This window comes from Scyliorhinus torazame, chromosome 1, assembly GCF_047496885.1.
Source record: "Scyliorhinus torazame isolate Kashiwa2021f chromosome 1, sScyTor2.1, whole genome shotgun sequence".
Classification (NCBI taxonomy): Eukaryota; Metazoa; Chordata; class Chondrichthyes; order Carcharhiniformes; family Scyliorhinidae; genus Scyliorhinus; species Scyliorhinus torazame.
The window spans coordinates 346,076,354-346,098,108 of record NC_092707.1 but is presented as its reverse complement, the minus strand read 5'-3'; the positions used below and the strand labels follow the sequence as shown (position 1 = coordinate 346,098,108).

At 44.3% G+C, this 21,755-nt stretch overlaps 1 protein-coding gene across 3 annotated transcripts in view; it reads left to right on the top strand.

Annotated features, from left to right (window-relative positions):
* Positions 1-4,557: 4,557 nt before the first annotated feature.
* The window catches only part of LOC140425573 (transcriptional-regulating factor 1), a 322,969-nt gene continuing 305,771 nt past the window's right edge, over positions 4,558-21,755 (top strand). For all 3 annotated transcript variants that reach the window (XM_072510059.1, XM_072510041.1, XM_072510032.1), the window contains exon 1: positions 4,558-5,267. The gene's annotated coding sequence lies outside the window, so the exon portion shown is untranslated. The remainder of the gene's footprint in view (positions 5,268-21,755) is intronic.

Sequence of the window (21,755 nt, the reverse complement as noted above, 5' to 3'; positions counted from 1 at the left end):
GAATTTTGATAAATTATCACTAGTGCGTTTACAATTTCCCTAGCCATCTCTTTTAACACTCTGGGATGCATCCCATCAGGGCCAGGAGACTTGTCTACCTTTAGCCCCATTAGCTTGCCCAATACTGCCTCCTTAGTGATTACAATCATCTCAAGGTCCTCACCTATCATATCCTTATTTCCATCAGTCACTGGCATGTTATTTGTGTCCTCCACTGTGAAGACTGACCCAAAAAGCCTGTTCAGCTCCTCAGCCATTTCCCCGTCTCCTATTATTAAATCTCCCTTCTCATCTTCCAAAGGACCAATATTTACCTTAGCCACTCTTTTTTGTCTTATATATTTGTAGAAGCTTTTACTATCTGCTTTTATGTTCTGAGCCAGTTTACTTTCATAGTCTACCTTACTCTTCTTTATGGCTTTTTTAGTAGCTTTCTGTTGTCCCCTAAAGACTTCCCAGTCCTCTAGTCTCCCACTAATTTTTGCCACTTTGTATGTTTTTTCCTTCAATTTGATACTCTCCCTCACCTCCTTAGATATCCACAGTTGATTTTTCCCCTTTCTACCGTCTTTCTTTTTTGTCGGTATGAACCTTTTCTGAATACTGTGAAAGATCGCTCGGAAGGTTCTCCACTGTTCCTCAACTGCTTCACCATGAAGTCTTTGCTCCCAGTCTACCTTAGCTAGTTCTTCTCTCATCCCATTGTAATCGCCTTTGTTTAAGCACAAAACACTAGTGTTTGATTTTACCTTGTCATCCTCCAACTGTATTTTAAATTCGACCATATTGTGATCGCTCCTTCCAAGAGGATCCCAAACTATGAGATCATTAATCAATCCTGCCTCATTACACAGGACCAGATCTAGGACCGCCTGTTCCCTTGTAGGTTCCATTACATACTGTTCCAGGAAATTATCCCGGGCACATTCTATAAACTCCTCCTCAAGGCTGCCTTTACCAACCTGGTTAAACCAATCGATATGCAGATTAAAATCTCCCATGATAACTGCTGTACCATTTCTACATGCATCTGTTATTTCTTTGCTTATTGCCTGCCCTACCATCCTGTTACTATTTGGTGGCCTATAGACTACTCCTATCAGTGACCTTTTCGCCTTACTGTTCCTGATTTCCACCCAAATTGATTCAACCTTGTCCTCCATAGCACCAATATCATCCCTTACTATTGCCCGGATGCCATCCTTAAACAACAAAGCTACACCACCGCCCTTACCGTCCATTCTATCCTTTCGTATAGTCTGATACCCTTGGATATTTAACTCCCAGTCGTGACCATCTTTTAACCATGTTTCAGTAATGGCCACTAAATCATAGTCATTCACGATGATTTGCGCCATCAACTCATTCACCTTATTCCGTATACTACGAGCATTCAGGTAAAGTACACTTATGCTGTTTTTTATGTCTTTGTTATGAATCCTAACACCTTGATCAGTAACTTTTCGTAATTTATTTTTCCTCTTACCCTTTCTCCTAATTTTCCTTGTCTTTGAACCCATATCTCTACATAATAACCTGTCACATAACCTGCTGCCTTGCTCTCCATTAACCATTATACTGTCCATAGCTTTACACTTCCCTTCCCCCAACTTGCTAGTTTAAAGTCCTTGTGACCAACCTATTTATCCTATTCGCTAGAACACTGGTCCCAGAATGGTTCAGGTGAAGACTTGGAGGAGGGGGCTGAAGGGTGGGTCAGTACATTTTCTGATGACACCAAAATTGGTGGTGTAGTGGACGAGGTGGAGGGCTGTTGTAGGCTGCAAAGAGACATTGATAGGATGCAGAGCTGGGCTGAAAAAAATGGCAGATGGAGTTTAACCTTGATAAGTGCGAGGTGATTCATTTTGGTAGAACAAATTTGAATGTGGATTACAGGGTCAACGGCAGGGTTCTGAGGAATGTGGAGGAAAAGAGAGATCTTGGGGTTCATGTCCACAGATCTCTGAAGGTTGCCACTCAAGTGGATAGAGCCATGAAGAAGGCTATAGTGTGTTAACGTTTATTAACAGTGGGCTTGAGTTTAAGAGCCATGGGGTTATGCTGCAAGTGTACATGACCCTGGTGAGACCATATTTGGAATATTGTGTGCAGTTCTGGTCACCTCACTATAGGAAGGATGTGGAAACATTGGAAAGGGTGCAAAGGAGCTTTACCAGGATGCTGCCTGGTTTGGAGGGTAGGTCTTATGAGGACAGGTTGAGGGAGCTAGGGCTTTTCTCTTTGGAGCGGAGGAGGATTGAGAGGCGACTTAAAAGAGGTTTATAAGATGATGAGGGGGATAGATAGAGTGGACGTTCAGAGACTATTTCCTCGGGTGGATGTTGCTGTTACAAGGAGGCATAACTATAAGGTTCAGGGTGGGAGATATAGGAGGGATGTCCGAGGTAGGTTCTTTACTCAGAGAGTGGTTAGGGTGAGGAATGGACTGCCTGCTGTGATAGTGGAGTCGGACACTTTAGGAACTTTCAAGCGGTTATTGGATAGGCACATGGAGCACACCAGAATGACAGGAAATGGGATAGCTTGATCTTGGTTTTGGACAAAGCTCGGCACAACATCGAGTGCCGAAGGGCCTGTTCTGTGCTGTACTGTTCTATGTTCTATGTTTAAGATGTTAAACATATGTTCTATATCTGTTTTTACACCAGAAAACACAAAGAACATAACGAATATTGTGAAAAATAGTCAAATGAGAGCGAGAAACTTAAAATAATTAATATTGGTAAAATAAAAGTACTGGGGAATGAATGGATGAATTGGAAGGAAGTGGTCAAAGATCTGCACTGGGACCTCAAATATTCACAATATTCAGTCATTTAAAAAATATATATATATTCGTCCAAACTAGTCAATAAATGAAACAATTAACAAAAGATATAGCCAAGTTACAAACAGCTTGTAATTTTCCCCCTTTTCTCCCCTTAACAGACCCAAGACTATCCCTCCCCCCCAACAAACTCCCCTCCTCCCACTCACTGGCGACAAACAGGTCCTGAAAGAGATATGGAAAGAGCATCCATCTCACATAAAATCCTTCTTCTGACTCTCTCGAGAGCGAACTTAATCTTCTCCAGTTGTAAAAACTCCACCATATTTCCCAACCACGGCGCCGACCTCCATCCCAGTAGTATTCACCGCCGGGTAATCAGAGTGGCGCGAGCCATCACATCGGCTCCCCTTCCTTCCAGTAGCTCCGGCAGCCCTGAAACACGGCGCCATCCTCACCCCCACAATCTCCGATAATGTCTCGAACATTGATGCCCAGAATCCCCCTAACTTCGGGCAAGACCAGAACATATGGACATGATTTGCAGGCCCCTTGTGCACCTCTCGTATTTGTCCTCGACCTTGGGGAAGAACCCACTCATGCGAGTGCAAGTCATAAGGGTCCTGGGCACCACTTTAAACTGCAACAATATTCAGTAATATTCAGCACGGTAGCACTGTTGTTTCATAGCGCCGGGGTCCCAGGTTCGATTCCCGGCTTGGGTCACGTCTGTGCGGAATCTGCACGTTCTCCCTTTGTCTGCGTGGGTTTCATTAACATTGCAATGAAGTTACTGTGGAAAGCCCCTCGTCGCCACATTCTGGCGTCTGTTCGTGTACACAGAGGGAGGATTCAGAATGTTCAATTTACCGAACATTATGTCTTTCAGGACTTGTGGGAGGAAACTGGAGCATCCGGAGGAAACCCACGTAGACATGGGGAGAACGTGCAGTGCAGATTCTGCACAGAGCGACCCAAGCTGGGAATCGAACCTGGGACCCTGACGCTGTGAAGCAACAGTGCTAACCATTGTGCTACCATGCTGAATTTCAATGCAGATAAATATGTGGCCATCTATTTTGAATGCATGGGTCGCCCTCATTGCTGACCGAGTACATGGAGGCAAGCAGTCAGGAATGGCATGAGAAAAGCAGAGGACTAAAGGAATGACCAGATGGTGGAAGGAAGAGCCCATTGGGAGGTAAAAATGTCAGTTGACCTCAGGCCAATACATCTGTGTTATTTGCAGAAGGGTGTGCACTTACGAAGTGGTCCCTATAGCCACAAGACAATGTGTAGGTTACCGGGTTGCAGGGATGGGGGTGGGGGAAGGGGCTGGGCCGTGGTGGAGTGCTCTTTCAGAGGGTCGGCGCAGACTCGATGGGCGGAATGGTCTCCTTCTGCACGGCAGGGATTCTTTAGATTCCACTGTACCTCAGAAAGAGAAAATATTGGCTTTGCATGGAATGCAGTGCAGATTCACCAGAACGTTACGACTGGAAGGTTTAGATTATGAAGAAAATTTACATAAACTGGACTTGTACAGAAGGTGAAGTTATGAAGGTAATTTGATTGAAACTTTAAGAATTTTGAAAGGAACTGAGTGTAGAGAGAAACCAGTTCTCCTGCTGGGGGGGAGCGACTAAGAGGGGACCTAATATAAAACAAGATTTAAAAAACGCTTCTTCCCACAAAGGGTGGCGTAATCCAATCCAAGTGTGGAATTCTCTCCGACGAAGAGCAGTAAATGCTGGTTCAAGAAATTATTTTCAACATGAGCTTGATTATTTTATTGTTTTGCTAACCCTCGATCTCAAGAGGCTCTGGGGCCAAGGCAAGGCGGGTGGAGTAAGGAAGCAGCTCAACCACGATCTGACCGAGTGGCAGCGGAACACAGCGGCCGACTGCTGCCCCCCGTTCCTTTGTCATTGTCCGCTTTCATCTGGTGGTCGCCAGTTGTAATTCTGCTCCGAAACACTGAGCTGGCGGTGCACAAGTCAGAGAGCCTTGACTGCCTGCGCACAGTGCCAGAGGAAGTAGAGGCACACTTGTGTGTGCTGAGCTATATAATCCACCCCAAACATGAATTAGGAGTCGATATGTGTTTTATCTTCAACCGACAGGAATGGACGGAGGGGGAACAGAAATGATGAAGAGAGCTGCGCACTTGCACTCACAAAGTTAACATGATGGGGTGTGTGGGATGGGTTCATGATTGACAGAATGTGGTCATCATTTCTCTCCATGGACGATAATTAACTGCCAGGCTTATTTGTATTTAGCCTCAGAGCCGCGCTGCCGCGTGAAACGCGAGCTAGTGTTAGCGGTGCTGTTCAAGTGAGCGGGTGACCAAACCTGGCAGATTTCGAGGCGGCGGGGCAAGTCTGCCTTTAAGGTGTTCCAGGCATTGCAGGATTATGGGTGCAGATGCACGCCGTATGCTGTCCCGGTGACGTCAGGCTACCAAAACTGCACGGTAAGAAAATGTTCTGCACTTTGTTGCAAACTCAATGATTGCATTTTTAAAAATTTTTTTTGCTGCTGGGTTGCATGCATTCTGCCCGGCTTGGGGCGGGTGAGGTGGCTCGCTCCCTTGCAGAAGGGCGCGCAGCACAGTGCCCCCAAGTCGTTCAATGTTTGCTTCCAAAGGCTGGGTGTTGTTGTGGAATACTGTAGCAGGCCTGCAAGCGTGCAGGGGGAGTGTGGGAGGAGTTCTGTCATTGCCAGCAAGAGCTCTCTGCCAGCAGAGTTTGGTGCTCAACGGGAGGCTCCTGTATAAATATCACGCAGAGTGGATGTTTGGTAATTGTGCAGAGCCAGGCTGCACAACTGCACAATCTGCCCCCGGCTGCCAGGCACAAGCTCTACCCCGGGAATTGCTGCACCAAGTGCACGTCCCACTTGAATGACATTATTTCGGTAAAAAGGGCGTCACACCCGGAATAGGCCGGGATCATTTTACAAGCTGTTAACTCTTCGTGGTCCTGCGTGGAAAAAAAAATGTCACTTTACGCTCGGTAGTGCTGGGGCATCAAAATGCTGCCAAAATTTCAAGCCAGGGAGGAAGAATACTCCAGGGAACTTGTGTGCCGTTTGCGACTGTACCCCCCCCCCCCCCCATCGATTACTATCGGCTTTCACAGGCATTGCAATCGTGTGGGGCGGGTTTAAACTCCTGGAAAGTGCAATTGTTCCTTTTTTTTTTTCTCTCCCTGCATCTCGAACTTTGTTTTAGAAAGTCCAGCATAGTACAGAGTGCGACGAGTTATGCTGCTAAACTTTTGGCAGCTCAGTCATTTTGGATAATTGATTTGGAGGGTGCACTGGGATAAGACTGAATAGTTTCACAATGATCATTCACTTGCCTTGTTCAGCTCTCAACCACGGATTGTTCAAATGCTCACCTGATATGTTGCAGAAGCTCCCCACCCCTTCCAGAAACAAGAACAATGTATCACATGAGCACCAGAATCCAGGTTCAGTTGTTCCGCAAAGTAACTGTAATTTACACATTCAGTGTTTCCACTATGAAAAATGGTAAGTCGTAAATAACGCAAGTGATAAATAAAACCTGCTCCTCTGTTTAAGCCCCCCCAATTCTAAATCCGTTCAATCGTACATGTTGTGTTTAAAGTTGTTATATTTGGAATGCAGTCCACAACACCATGTGAGGCAGAATTCGACCTTAACTAAAGTAGTTGGTTTAAAGTGAAGATTGAACTACAAAACGTTTTGAGTTGAGATTGATTAACTTAATAGGTTTGTCTTTGGGTGGATCACTATTTGTTTCAAGGATTGTTGATGTTTATTTTTGATTAAGTCCTAAGATATGAACTCTTGATTTGAAGGTTTGTGCAACTGCTGGAAATTCTGCTTTTAAGTGTCGGGATCTGAACTCTGCAGGCTCACTCGGTTACTTTGGTTTATTGGAAGATATCCTTCTGCATGTCCCCTCCCTGTCTGGCCAGACTGAAATTACCTTCTCCAGTTATCCGATAACTTTAATACGCCCTCCGTGAAGGTGCTTCAAATTGAAGCAGGGATAGTTTCTGTTGGTAAAATGTACCAGACCAAACCTGTCTTCCCCATTCGTAGTGTAAATATTACTTCCAAAAGGAAAGCCCTTTGATTTGCAGGCTACAGTTAGAAACTTGGTCTCGTAGGAAGAAATTTGGGGCTGTGGGAAATATCCACATCCCTCATTGGGGTGGGTTGTAGTTATGCAGAAAGAAGAGGAATTGGCTAAACCTGGGACTACCGATAGTGTAATTAGATAATTCCCCCCCCCTCCCTTTTGTAAAGGTGTCTTTTATTGAATGAGTTTTAAAAAAATTGTTAATACCTCATTTATTGCCCATCTCTAATTGTGTTGTAAGAGTCAACCACATTGCTGTGGATGTGGAGTTGCATGTATGCCAGACCAGGTAAGGGTGGCAAATTTCCTTCACTAAAGGACAGGAGTGAACCAGATGGATTTTTTTTACGACAATCGACAATGGTTTCATAGTCATCGTTAGACTTTTAATTCCAGATTTTTATTCAATTCAAATTTCACCATCTGCTGAGGCGGGCCTCGAACCCGGGCCCCCAGCGCATGCCTCTGGGTCTCTGGATTACTTGTCCAACGATAATACGACTTTCTTACTGCCTCCCCAATATTGCCTCGAGCGTTCCTGCCAGTAACCTTTTGAGGTTCATTTGTACAAAAGGAATTAATTCTCTGCACGGTCAGCTAATTTGTGATCACAAAGTATATCCAGCATGATTTTGCTTGATACCTTGGATTTTACATGACTCACACACTTTGAGTCGCTCTCAGGTGAGTTTTTAGACATCAGTGTTTTGAGAGTTGGCACCTTGATGTTTAGGGGTATCTCCAGACGAAATGGCTACCGATGCCTGTTCGTCGGTGACACTGAGTGTACCAGACAAAAGATACAATGCTGCACGTTCAGCCACAAGGTCCTTCATAGAGCAAACTAGTGGCCTGACCGGTCAGGCAGGGCTCTCCAGTAGTCACCACAGAGAGTGTCCTGTGCTAAATTGTCTGTTGTGCCCTACACAACTTCGCGCTGTGTTGCCAGAGAGGGCATTGAGTAATTCGACATCTCCTTGGATGAGGAGGACTTTGAAGGGGATGAATCTGAAGAGGGGCACATGATGCCACTGTACATGCACAATGTGGCAGGCGTGCCAATGACAACCTCTTAGATTTAGACGAATAAATAAAGGCAGGTTTTAACAATTGAAGTTCTCTTCAGGCTTTGATGTAGGGGACACAATAGAACCTTCATTGTCATCTTCAACAGGTCATCGATCTCTCAATGATCACAAGGGAAGTAGAAGTCACCTTCAACCCTAATGATGGGGTCATCCTTGAAGGTGCAGTTGTCCAGTGTAGCACGGTGGCGCAGTGGTTAGCGCTACTGCCTCACGGCGCTGAGGTCCCAGGTTCGATCCCGGCTCTGAGTCACTGTCCGTATGGAGTTTGCACAATCTCCCCGTATTTGCATGGGTTTCGCCCCCACAACCCAAAGATGTGCAGGGTAGGTGGATTGGCCACGCTAAATTGTCCCTTAATTGGAAAAAATGAATTGGGCACTCTAAATTTATTTTTAAAAATAGAAGGTGCAGTCGTCCAGGGAATGTGTGGCTGCTGTGGAATGTGACCAGCACTTCACTAGTGCATATCATTAAGCAGCTACAAAGCGCAGTCCTTTAACCACGGCGCCAACAAGTCAGTGGCCATAACATCTTTCGGCTGAAAAGCTGTGAAACACATGGATGCACTCATGCCAGTGTGACAGCCGCTTAGCAAGGCGGTTCTAACATTTGTCAATGGTTAGCGCTTTAACGTCTTAAAAGACAGCTCCATACAGACAGCACCATCTCCCCAAATGGCAACTGTCATGCATACTTAATGCAGAAGGTGCATTATGATTCTGAGCCCGAAGATGCCATTGGACATCAGGACACAGTGATGAACACCGAAAGCTGTCCCTTTTGTTAGCATTGTCCTTGGCTCAGCAGGACCATTGATTATTTACCAACACTCATGACCCTGCATACATCAGAACCCTGCCAATTCCATGTTCTGCATTGCCTTGGTATTTGGGAGAGGTGTGGCCCAGTCAGCATTGACACAGCAGTCAGTGATAACTTATTTCCTTCATCGGAAATGCTGAGCACTCAGATGTGCCGGAGCATCAGTTTTTGTGGCATGACAGGCCTCGACATTCTCCATCTCACAAAAGCCAATCCTTACATGAACCCAAAGTCAATGAGTGCACAGTCATGGAATTAATTCCATATCTATTTGCATTCTGTGACATGACATAAGGATTCCATGAAGCATCGCTAGACAACTTTGTAGGAGCAAGTTAAGCCTCTCACAGGGAAGTATACAGATTCATCAGGATGAGCACACACCTCTGACAGCAAACACTCATACCAGCACGGTAGCACAGTGGGTAGCACTGTTGTTTCACAGCTCCAGGGTCCCAGGTTCGATTCCTGGCTTGGGTCATTGTCTGTGTGGAGTCTGCACGTTCTCCCTGTGCCTGCGTGGGTTTCCTCCGGGTGCTCCGGTTTCCTCCCACAAGTCCTGAAAAACGTGCTGTTAGATGAATTGGATATTCTGAATTCTCTCTCTCTGTACCCGAACAGGTGCCGGAATGTGGCGACTAGGGGCTTTTCACAGTAACTTCATTGCAGTGCTAATGTAAGCCTACTCGTGACAAAGATTATTATTATTACCCCTGAAGCAGACAGTTCCATCTCTGGCAGATATTTTCCACAAGTGGAACAAACTTGCATTGCTCAGTGTCAGGCATTGGGAGTGTGGGGACATAGGAAATAATGTTTAACCTTAAACGCAGAGATGAAAAAATGCTGCAGGAAGACATGAAAGGCTGCGGTACCGGCGTGACTATGAATACTAGTCTCCAAAATTCAAACTGTCAAAATAAACATAATTGCAAAATGTACTTAGCTGAAAAGACTAAAGTCGACCGCAATAAATACAAAAATGATCCACAAACTCCAGACTTCAGTGTAACAGCATCAGGATAATTGCTGAACTTGAACAATTCTCATGAGGTCAAATAATATGTGCCTCATATGCAAGGGTTTCATGTGTATTGTCCAGCCATCATTTTCATATTGAAAGTGCCTTTTGTGTGTGTGTCGCAGCTGTAGAACTAAAGGCAATTTATTGATTACATTGTGTGCGACTTAATGGAACTGAGCGACAAGATGAGAGACAATTGGGAGAGGGGGGTTTCATTTTGGACACTTGAATGAACGTGGGATCTTGCATCACATTAATTTGCTATTCCATGCTTTCGATTTGGAGAGGGATAAATGCGGAATATTTTTACAACAGTGCAGATTATGTACAGTGACCATTATTCATTCAAAATGTCCTAATTTTCCTAAAACAATTGCTATGTCTACGTGCAGCACCGACATCCAAAGCAGAGGTGGAAGAAACCTGCTGTCTACTACACCATTTTGTCTGAGTGGACTTTGGTAGTCGTTCTCTGGAGATTTGAGGCCTGGATAGCCTCAACTTGCTGTTGGCCTGACTTGCTGGCGTTGATGGGGCCATGGGCAGAGGGAATTTGGAATGGCAAGACACCCTTGGAATGCCCTGAATGGATGTCCTTGCGGTGTCTGGCTGGCACACCTCCCTTTGGGTGCTTGTGGGCTCATCCCTGGCTCCTTGAGAAGGAGTGGCACCAGGAAAGAGGTCTAGATGCCCCCATCGCGCCTCTCCTAGCCATTGCTGAAATGCACCCATGGCTAAAACTATGGTGTCCGAGTGCAAATCCGGCAGGACCTGCATCTCCAAGGCAATGTCCATCCTTGCAATGGAGACTTCATTGCGCTTGCATGCCAAAGATACAACATCAGTTAGAACATGGGACAGACTCCTCCAAACTTCATTCCAGTCAGGTGATGGCCTCTGACAACTCTGCCTGATGTTCCCCTGCCTGACTTTGCATCTCCAACATTTCTCTTGGGGCTGATTCCAGAGGCTCATTATCAGAGTCAGCAAGGGCCTGATTGACAGCAGTCCTCCAGTGTCAGACCTCGCTGCTGCTGCCTCTTGTGCTGTGCGGTGATCCTGAGACTATAGAACTAGGACCCATCGAGCTGCGTGTATCTGCACTGGTTGCAGGTCAGGTAGACAGTGACGGGTCTTTAACAGATACTCCTTTAAGATGAGGCCTTGCTTGTCGTCTTCCTTTGCCTTTTCTTGCTTGTGGCAGTAATAGAGAGAAGGTAATTAGTTGTGATTGACGAGCAGGCTCCAACAAAATAGGTCACTCACAGTTGTTTTTCCAATGTGGTTGAATACTGGACAGACCCTCACCGGTTTGTTGGGGGAAGCTGATACACCAACCACGCAGAAGCGAGATCTGTCACTAGCGAGTGCTGCTGCATACTCCTTGTGGGAGGAGAGTATCAGAAGCTCACGGGTACCATCTCTAGTCTTCTCTTTCGCCGGTTGGTTGTGGGAAATCCTGTCCTGCATAAAGACTGATGGATTGACCGAGCACTGTGGATGAAAGAGCAGTTCAGAAGATTGCGTGCTGGTTGTCTTCTCCCGAGTAGGGATTAAGATATTGTTTGTGCAGGATTTTAGATGACGTGGTGAGCATCAAGTGGCTGGCATGCATGCAGTTTTGATGTCCCACCTGCTGGTAATGTGTGACATCCCTGTGGACACTAACCCTTCGACTGCTTGATGCCCTTATGAGAGTGAGAGTTCAGAGTGAGTAGAAGTTCCACTTACCCTGATGGAGTGCAGCAGATCATTTATTCTTTCCATGCAGTGCGGACGGTCCTTTTCTGTTGGCCAAGGGTGCTGACCTCTCTGGCGGCCTCCTCCCAGGCCGGCGTGGTCAGATGGGAGGACCCCCTCTGCACCATGGAGCCGAGGCTATTGAAGACTTACAGCAGAACTTCACATCACACTTGGCCTACAGTGAGTGACTGTGAGGATTCATTTAAATGTGGCGCCAGGACCTTCAATCCATGAGGTAATGGCGGGGCGGAAAAATCTCTGATCGAGATTTGACGAGCTCCTCAATGCATGCTTAATGACCTGAAAAGCAGAAAATCCTGCCCACTACAGATCTTGGTCTCCAGAAAGGAAAGTTTCACCCTCAAGATTATCTAAAATAAAGGCTATAACTGGAGAGGGGGTCCAGTACCAGAGGGACCGGAGGGCATATGTGCATAAATCATTGAAGGTGGCAGGACAGGTTGAGAAAGTGGTTTAAAAAACACATACAGTATCTTAGACTTAAAAGATACAGAAGTACCAGAGCAAGGAGGTATAGGACACTAGTTTGATCTCAGCTGGAGAATTGCCTCCAGTTTTGGGCACTATACTGTAAGTAAGATGAGAATGCAGAATAGATTCACAAGAATGGTTCCAGGAAGAGAGACTTCAGTTACGAAGATAAATTGGGGAAGTTGATACTGTTTTCCTTGTAGTACAGGAGGCTGAGAGGGCATTTGATAGAGGTATTCACAATCATGACCGGTCCGGAAAGAGTAGATGGGGAGAAACTTTCCACTTGTGACAGGGGCGAGAAGCGAGGGCACAAATTTGAAGTAATTTGCCAAAGAATCAAAATTCATATGAGAAACTTTTTTCATGCAGTGAGTGGTTAAAGTCTGGAATACACTGCCTTAGCGTGTGATGGAGGCAGTGTCAATCAAGGCATTTAAAATAGAATAAGACTGTTCTCTGCGAAGGAATAATGGGCAGGGTTATGGGGAGAAGGCTAAGTAGATAAAGAGCCTATGCAGATATAATGGGCCAAATGGCCTAAGTCTGAACTGTAAAAATTCTGTGAGGGAGGGAGATTCATTTCAATGGCAGTGTCAACAAGTAAAAAGTTGGGAGGACCTCTAGCTCCCAGCCCGAGGAAAGAGGACCTCCCACCTTTCCTCTACGGCCTGGAGGATAATCCCCAGGAAGGCCTGGCTGGACCGTCGAGCTGAGCGTATTTTATTGTTTTTTAAATAAATTTAGAGTACCCAATTCGTTTTTTCCAATTAAGGGGCAATCTAGCGTGGCCAATCTACCTAGCCTGCACATCTTTGGGTTGTGGGGGCAAAACCCACGCAAACACGGGGAGAATATGCAAACTCCACACGGACAGTGACCCAGAGCCGGGATCGAACCTGAGACCTCGGTGCAGTGAGGCAGCAATGACCGTCCTGCCCTCGTATTTTATGTTTGAAGCATAAGCTTGCACGGTACATGTCCTACAGTGAGTGAGTGACTGACCGTGTGAAGATGCCATTTAGATGTGGCACAATTTCAGAGAAAATGAGTTATTCCTTCAGAGAGAGTCAAATTTTAGCAAGCGTGCCAAAATTGATCATCTATTCTATTCCGCAAAATGTATTCGTTATTTTTTTTGTCAGACGTCTCAGTCTCTTCTGAAGCCACAATCATTCTTGTGGATTATGTGGCATCATCGGAAAATGACAGGGAGAAGGTTATGAGTGCTATCGGGAGTAAGTGGAGTGGAAAATGAATGGGCCTCAAATTAGGCTCTACCCGGTTCACTCATTTGCATTTATTTGTGATGTGGGGAAGTAACTGAGTCAAGTTACTTAATATTTATCTGCAATTATTCATTCTTTATTTGTATCAAAGATAATGACTGCATTAAAAAATTTTTTTTTAAGAATACCCAATTAATTTTTTCCAATTGAGGGGCAATTTAGCGTGGCCAATCCACCTACCGTGCACATCTTTTTGGCTGTGGGGGCGAAACCCATGTAAACACGGGGAGAATGTGCAAACTCCACACAGATAGTGACCCAGAGCCAGGATCGAACCTGGGACCTCGGCGCCATGAGGCAGCAGGGCTAACCCACTGTGCAACCCTGCTGCTCATAATGACTGCATTTTGATCAAATAACTTCAAACTTCTCTCATTGTTTTTCATCACACTCTGGAGGGATAAAAGGGAACAGGCAAAAATGTCAGGTTTTAGCGTCATTTTAAATTTAATACCAGTTCCATTATGGACATGCCGATTCTTTTTGTGTGCCAGTTTGTCCATAATGATATGCGCTTTTGTATGAATAGTGTTGCTGTTCCAGCAATCAGTTCTGGGATCAGCGTTATTGGACTAACAATCGAAGGATTACAAACAAAGAATGGCGACTGGATTCCTGAAAGGGCAGTGCAGTACTCATGATTGGACAAGTCAGACTGTCCTGCTGAGAATCCATTTGTGGTGTGAGAAGCGATTTTATTTGATCACAAGACAAATCTTAGCTTGTTGTAAAAACACTTGTAAAAATACAACCATCTTCTCTTGAAGCCAGTCAATCATATTGAGCTACAGTTTCATGCACACCTCATGATCGACTGTGACCGTAGCCAATTGGTTTTTAAATACCCGAGTGTGGATAATGAATGATTCCAGGATGAGGCTATCACAGTCAAGCCTCATTGATGTGCACTTCCAGGAAGTATTGGTGTAAGACTTGGAACCAGTTTTTGACTCCTTAGCCCAAGGATATTGGAGATAATTGCATTACCACACCCCATCCTTACTGAGCTCACTTGACTCAGCAGCAATCAAATGAAGAACCTTCCTGGGCTGGTATAACTTAGTACAACATTGCACACTGCAAACATTTACTGAATCTTTAGACAGGAGGAGAAAAACAAGTAATTGTTTGTCAAACAAAGATGTCAAATTGTCAGTGCATACGTTTTTTTCTGGTATTTGTATTAATTTATGGGAATCGTTTTTTAAAATTCAATCATGGGACTTGGGCGTCGCTGGCGGGGCCAGCATTTATTGCCCATTCCTGAGGGCATTTAAAAGTTAACCACATGGTGGCACAGTGGTTAGCACTGCTGCCTCACGGCGCTGAGGACCCAAGTTCAATCCTAACCCTGGGTCACTGTCCGTGTGCAGTTTTTACATTCTCCCAGTGTCTGCATGGGTCTTACCCCCACAATCCAAAAGATGTGCAGGGTAGGTGGATTGGCTATGCTAAATTGTCCCTTAATTGGAAAAAAATAATTTGTTTCTCTAAATTTATTTTTATAAAGTCAACCACATAGCTATGTGTCTGGAGTCACGTTTTGAACCCAGGTCCCCAGAGCATTATCCTGAGTCTCTGGATTACTAGTCCAGTGACAATATCACTACGCCACTGCATCTCCTGAGCATCAACAGGAAGCGTTGAATGAGCCATCTTCAATCTTAAAGTCCTTTTCCAGTACTTCTGAGTGAGTGTCACCCGGGCATGTTTCCAGCAGCGTATTGTTCAAGATTGGCATTAGCAGGGAAGCACAGTGGTTAGCACTGCTGCCTCACGGCACTGAGGACCTGGTTTCGATCCTGGCGGTCACTGTCCGTGTGGAGTTTGCACATTCTCTCTGTGTCTGCGTGGGTCTCACCCCCACAACCCAAAAGATGTGCAGGGTAGGTGGATTGGCCACGCTAAATTGCCCTTTAATGGGGAAAAGAAAGAATTGGATACTGTAAATTTTCCAAAAAAGATTGGCATGAAAAGATTTGTGTCCATTATCTTAGTGGAAGCAAGCTTTATGGCTAGAGTAGGTTTTTCTCCATCTTTGAGCTCAGATAGTGATCTGTCAATAGACCATTCAAAATTCAGTTGAGATGTCACAGTTGATTCCGATCCTGCCCCTGCCTGTTGTCGACATAAATTGATTTTCCAGCAGAGGTCACTGGAACACTCGTTGAAGTAAAGTCTTACTCAACTTGAAATGTTAACTCTGTTTCTCTGTCCGTAGATACTGCCCAACCAGTTGAATATTCCCAGAACTCTCTTATCACTACAGAACCACTTCATTTCCCCACCCGCAACTCTTAACTTATGATTTCACAACATTTCAAAAATTACTGATGCAGAAAAACCCTTTAGTCTTCCATTTGTCGTATTTCATTGCTCAAATGCCTCCACCCTATCTGGAACTTAGTTGCAATTCAGTGTTGACATTCTCTGCATGAAGAACAACTTCCTGATATTAGTCCTGGTTACCTTTTACCAGTTTAAACCAAGGTTCCTTTGTCCTACTGCAATTTTAAGCTGTTAATATTTCCATATCATTTCCTATTTTATGTACTTCCATAAGATCACCATTGTTTTTGCCTTCTTTTCAGGACGAAAAGCTTAAACTCTCGGGCTATTTTAGATAGCTCAGACACCCGTAATCCGCCATCGGGCTTGTGGTTATGTAGATATTAGGCTTGCCTCCACTGATCATAATTTTGCCTCTGAGGTAGATCATTGGTTCAAGCTTCATCTAGACATTCTGCAATTAAATTTCAGCATAATACTGAAGAGATGCTGCATTGCCAAACATGCATTTCTTTGGATGAGATGTTAATACGAGGCCGTCTCTGCACTCTTGGGTGGCTGTAAAAGATATCCTGGTACTATTTTTAAGGCAGTGGATTTTTTCGGGTGTCCTCACTCAACACCACGGTATTTCTCTCTCACTCAACACCACTGAAACATGATCATCTGATCATCACATTACTGTGTAAATTGGTTGCCATATTTACTTCATTGCAACAATGCCAACAATGCCTTCACTTTATACTGCTTCTTGGCCTTTTGGCGAAGATCAAGCCCAAGATGAGGTGCAATGCTGTTTTCAGTCAGCTTGGATTTTGTATGTGTCTCTTGTGGAGACCATGAGTTGGCTTCAATTTGAATTTGAACTGATTTTTGGAGCAAGCAATAAGATGAATTCAGGGTTTGTCCTGTCCACTTTGCACATTTAAGGATGGGATTTGAAAAAAATGTAAGAAGAAAGGCTTCAGGTGGCATGGTGGTGCAGTGGTTAGCACTGCTGCCTCGTGGCGCGCAGGACCCGGGTTCGAATCTGGCCCCGGGTCACTGTTCATGTGTCCATGTGGAGTTTACGCTTTCTCCCCTTCTCTGCATGGGTCTTGCCCCCACAACCTAAAGATATGCACGGTAGGTGGATTGGCCATGCTAAATTGCCCCTTTTTGGAGATTTTGAGATTGTAAAAGGGAAAACCAAATTCTTTAATTTCTTCTTTGGTAATCAGTTCAGGGTGAAGATTGGGTGGCAAGTCTATCTTCAGGTCTGAAGAATGGTATGTGGCACGCCATGGTCTAAGGATAAGAGTTAAAATCAAACAGTATCTCACAAAACACAAACTCAAAAGAGGAACATAAAATTGAACAGCTACACTGGGACTGAAACGGAACCAGAAACTTTTCAGTTTGGATTAGTTGGAAATTTCATGAGCATTGACTTCCAACATACTGACTGTAGTTAATGCAAGTCAGCTTCCACCTGGGGTGTGACAGAATTAATGTGCCTCTGAGTACCAACAGCTTGGTAGGGAAATCCAAGATATGTTCTCCACTATCATCACTAAGTTTCCAGTTTTAGCTCCAGCACTCCAACTACAAAGGGAAAAATCACAACATAACTGGCAGAGATCCAGTCAGCCAAAAGTCCCCATGTCTCACAACATGGCTTGGTGGTGGAGAGCAAAAGTACTGAAGATTTTTCAAAAAATGTCCATAAACTGACTTCCTCTGGAAGTTACAGCAACTCTTGTGCAATTGTTCATTCTGTTATCTACTTTGATCAATCAAGTGTGTTATCAGGCTACAGTTTGCGTTTTTACCCCTTGAATTGTATTCTTACCCCTTTTCTCACTTTCTCTGTTGTTGAGCATGAATATCATTCACTGAAGACTTGTATAGATTTGTAAGGTTTTTAAAAAAAAAAAAAAAAAAACCAAATACCAGAGACAAACCTTACTCATTATGGCTCCCTGTAACGTTTTTGGAAATAATTGTCCAAAATAAGAAATACAAATGAGTCGTGAAATGGGGTAAATATGGACCTTATCATAACAGAATTATATTTGAGGAGCTTATTATTCAGAATTTGTGAGAGAGTAACATGTTAATAGTTCTTTCAGTATTAGTATTAGCTAATTGGTTCTGCTCGAATCACCAGACTCAGTGGCTGAGTGAGTTTACTCTAATTTTAAAAATAAACTTTTATTGAGGCATTTATATGTACATCAAGCACGGCGGCACAGTGGCTAGCACCGTTGCCTCATGGCACCGAGGTCCCAGGTTCGATCCCCGCCCTAGTTCACTGTTGGTGTGGAGTTTGCACATTTTCCTGGATGTTTGCGTGGGTTTCACGCCCACAACCCAAAGATGTTCAGGGTAGGTAAATTGGCTACGCTAAATTGCCCCTTAATTTGGAAAAATGAATACTCTAAATTTATGAAAAAAAATACATCAAACACAACCATACCAAAAAGAAAGCAAACGGCAATACAAATAACAAATAAATAAATATCTCTTGTTCACTCTAATTATGTTTTGATAAATTTAGAGTACCCAATTATTTTTTACCAATTAAGGGGCAATTTAGTGTGGCCAATCCACCTAACCTGCACACCTTTGGGATGTAGGGGTGAAACCCACGCAGCCACGGGGAGAATGTGCAAACTCCACCCGGCAGTGACCCGGGGCTGGGATCGAACCCGGGTCCTCAGCACCGCAGGCAGCAGTGCTAACCACTGCACCACGTGCCGCCTTCTCTAATTTTAATCATAAAATAGATGATCTCATGTCACAGGATATTGTATTTTATAACCGGTATGTTGTACCATGTAACATATCATAACACCTGTTCCAGGATTCCGTGACTCTGTGATCCATTTTGGCCAGAAGGGTGGTGTGGGTAATCCAGGGCAAAGTGGAAATGCAAACATAAATTTTTGTTATGTCCAGCTGGTTTAATAGGAATGTGGGTGTTGGCTGTGTGGATACCTAGACCCAGGCCTGCACTTTGGTAGTTCAAAGCCAATTTGAGTTGTATTATGGAGGGAGCATTGGGAAGGTGACTGCGAGAGATTTGTCTACGCAACAAGTAACGCTTCATATGACAGCTTTGGTAGACAACCCATAATTTATACAAATTGGAGTAAAATATTGCCAATACCTGGGCAGTAATATGGCTGTTTATAGAATCAGTCTGATCTTAATTTCATTGAAAATAATGGTTTTCTCTGTCAAAGTTTAAAAAAAAAAAAAAAAAAAAGTCCTGTGTCCAGGTAACTTACACTTCTTATTTTTAACCACCAAAGCTCAGAAATTGTTTCCTGTTTTGACGGTCAATTATTTTCCTTTGCGTGGAAAAGAGAAAGACTAAAAGTGCCAAGTAATAACATGCTTTGTCAATGGCTGCCAGCCATGAAAAATCTTCGGGTGTATGTCAATGTGCATGCTGGGACAGAGAGCCTGCTGGCATGAGTCTATTCAGCTTACGTAGAACAACATAGAACATACAGTACAGAAGGAGGCCATTCGGCCCATCAAGCCTGCACTGACCCACTTCAGCCCTCAACTTCCTCCCTATCCCCGTAACCCAATAACCTCTCCTAACCTTTTTGGTCACTAAGGGCAATTTATCATGGCCAATCCACTTAACCTGCACGTCTTTGGACTATGGGAGGAAACCGGAGCACCCGGAGGAAACCCACGCAGACAGGGGGAGAACGTGCAGACTCCTCACAGATAGTGACCCAGCGGGGAATAGACCCTGGGACTCTGGCGCTGTGAAGCCACAGTGCTATCCACTTGTGCCACTGTGCTGACCCAGTGAAGGATTTGGAAACTCCCATGAATTTAAGGCTCAGCACCTCATAATGACACATTGGAAAACATTACAGGGAATCCTATCATGTAGGTAATTTGAAAACATTTTATTGTCATTTTTATAAACTTTTCCATCTCGCATATGACAACGTTGATCGTAGTAAAAAAAGAATTGAAGCTAGTGGTTGAAATGATTTTTTTGGTTTTCAGTCCTGGTGAAATGTCATCGGCCCGAAATAATAACTCTATTTTTCTCCTCGCAGATGCTGCCAGACCTGCTTAGTATTTTCTGTTTTTAATTTTGCATAGGGTGGCATGCGGCGCAGTGGTTAGCACTGGGACTGCGACGCTGAGGACCCGGGTTGGAATCCCGGCCCTGGATCACTGTCCGTGTGGAGTTTGCAAATTCTCCCCATGCCTGCGTGGGTTTCACCCCACAACCCAAAGATGTGCAGGGTAGGTGGATTGGCCACACTAAATTTATTGCTTGCAATTCTGGTCGCCGCATTATAGGAAGGATGTGGAAGCATTGGAAAGGCTGCAGAGGAGATTTACCAGAATGTTGCCTGGTATGGAGGGAAGATCTTATGAGGAAAGGCTGAGGGACTTGAGGCTGTTTTCATTAGAGAGAAGAAGGTTAAGAGGTGACTTAATTGAGGCATACAAGATGATCAGAGGATTGGTTAGGGTGGACAATGAGAGCCTTTTTCTTCGGATGGTGATGTCTAGCACGAGGGGACATAGCTTTAAATTGAGAGGAGATAGATATAAGACAGATGTCAGAGGTAGGTTCTTTACTCCGAGAGTAGTAAGGGCGTGGAATGCCCTGCCTGCAACAGCAGTGGACTCGCCAACACTAAGGGCATTCAAATGGTCATTGTATAGTCATATGGACGATAAGGGAATAGTGTAGATGGGCTTTAGAGTGGTTTCACAGGTCGGCGCAACATCGAGGGCCGAAGTCCTGGACTGCGCTGTTATGTTCTAAGTTCTAAATTGCCGCTTAATTGGTGAAAAAATAATTGGGTACTCTAAATTTTGAAAATTTTTTCGCACCTCGAGCATCTGTAGTAATGTGCTTTTATTTCACAAGAACGTATAGAGTAAGCAATAGGAGCACTTCGGCTCCTCAACCTGTTCCGACACTCCGTTAAATCACGGATGATTTGATTGCAGCTTCAGTTGTACATTTCTGCCTGCTATCTCCATAACCCTTGACTGCCTATAAATCAAAAATCTGTCTAACTCAGCCTTGAATATATGTAATGACCAAGCCTGCATTGCTTTACGAATTAGCGAATTCCAAAGATTAATGATCATCTGAGAGAAGAATTTCATCCTGTTCTCCATTGAGAGAGATCCTTTATTTTCAAGTTGTACCTCCTTCTTCTAGATTCCCCTATGAGGGAAAACATTTTCTGAGTGTTTACGTTATCAAGCCCTCTCAGAATCTTATATTTCAATAAGATCACTTCTCATTCTTCAAAACTCCACGTAGGCCCAAGCTGTTCAGACTTGTCTCATCAGATAATCTTTATTGTCACAAGTAGGCTTTCATTAACACTGCAATGAAGTAACTGTGAAAATCTCCTAGTAGCCACACTACGGCGCCTGTTCGGGTAAAACTGAGGGAGAATTCACAATATCCAATTCACCTAATAAGCACGTCTATCGGGACTTGTGAGTGGAAACCGGAGCATCCGGAGGAAACCCAAGCAGTCGCGGCCCATTCATCCCAGGAATCAATTTGTTAAGCCTTTTCTGAACTATCTCCAATGCAAGTATTTGTAAACTGGGAAACCAAAACTGCAAGCAGTGCTCTTGATGTGGTCTCCTCAATGTCCTGTTCAGCTGTAGCAAGACGTTCTTATTTTTATACTCCATCCCCTTCGTACTAAATGCCAACAATTAAGTGATTTAATTGGTTGTCACATTATTAGTCGCTGGTGCTGACTAAACTGAGTCTCTGGATTTTTCTGTATGCCCCCTTGATATGTATCCAATCATTCTTTTTGCTTTTTTGATAGCCTGGGTCATTCTATGCATGTATTGAATGACCTTCCCTCCTTTTAAAAAAAATAAATTTAGAGTACCCAATTTTTTTTTTTTCCAATTAAGGGGCAATTTAGCGTGGCCAATCCACCTAACATGCATATCTTTGGGTTGTGGGGGTGAAACCCACGCAGACACGGGGAGAATGTGCAAACTCCACACGGACAGTGACCCAGGGCCGGGATTTGAACCCGTGTCCTCTGTGCCGCAGTCCCAGTGCTAA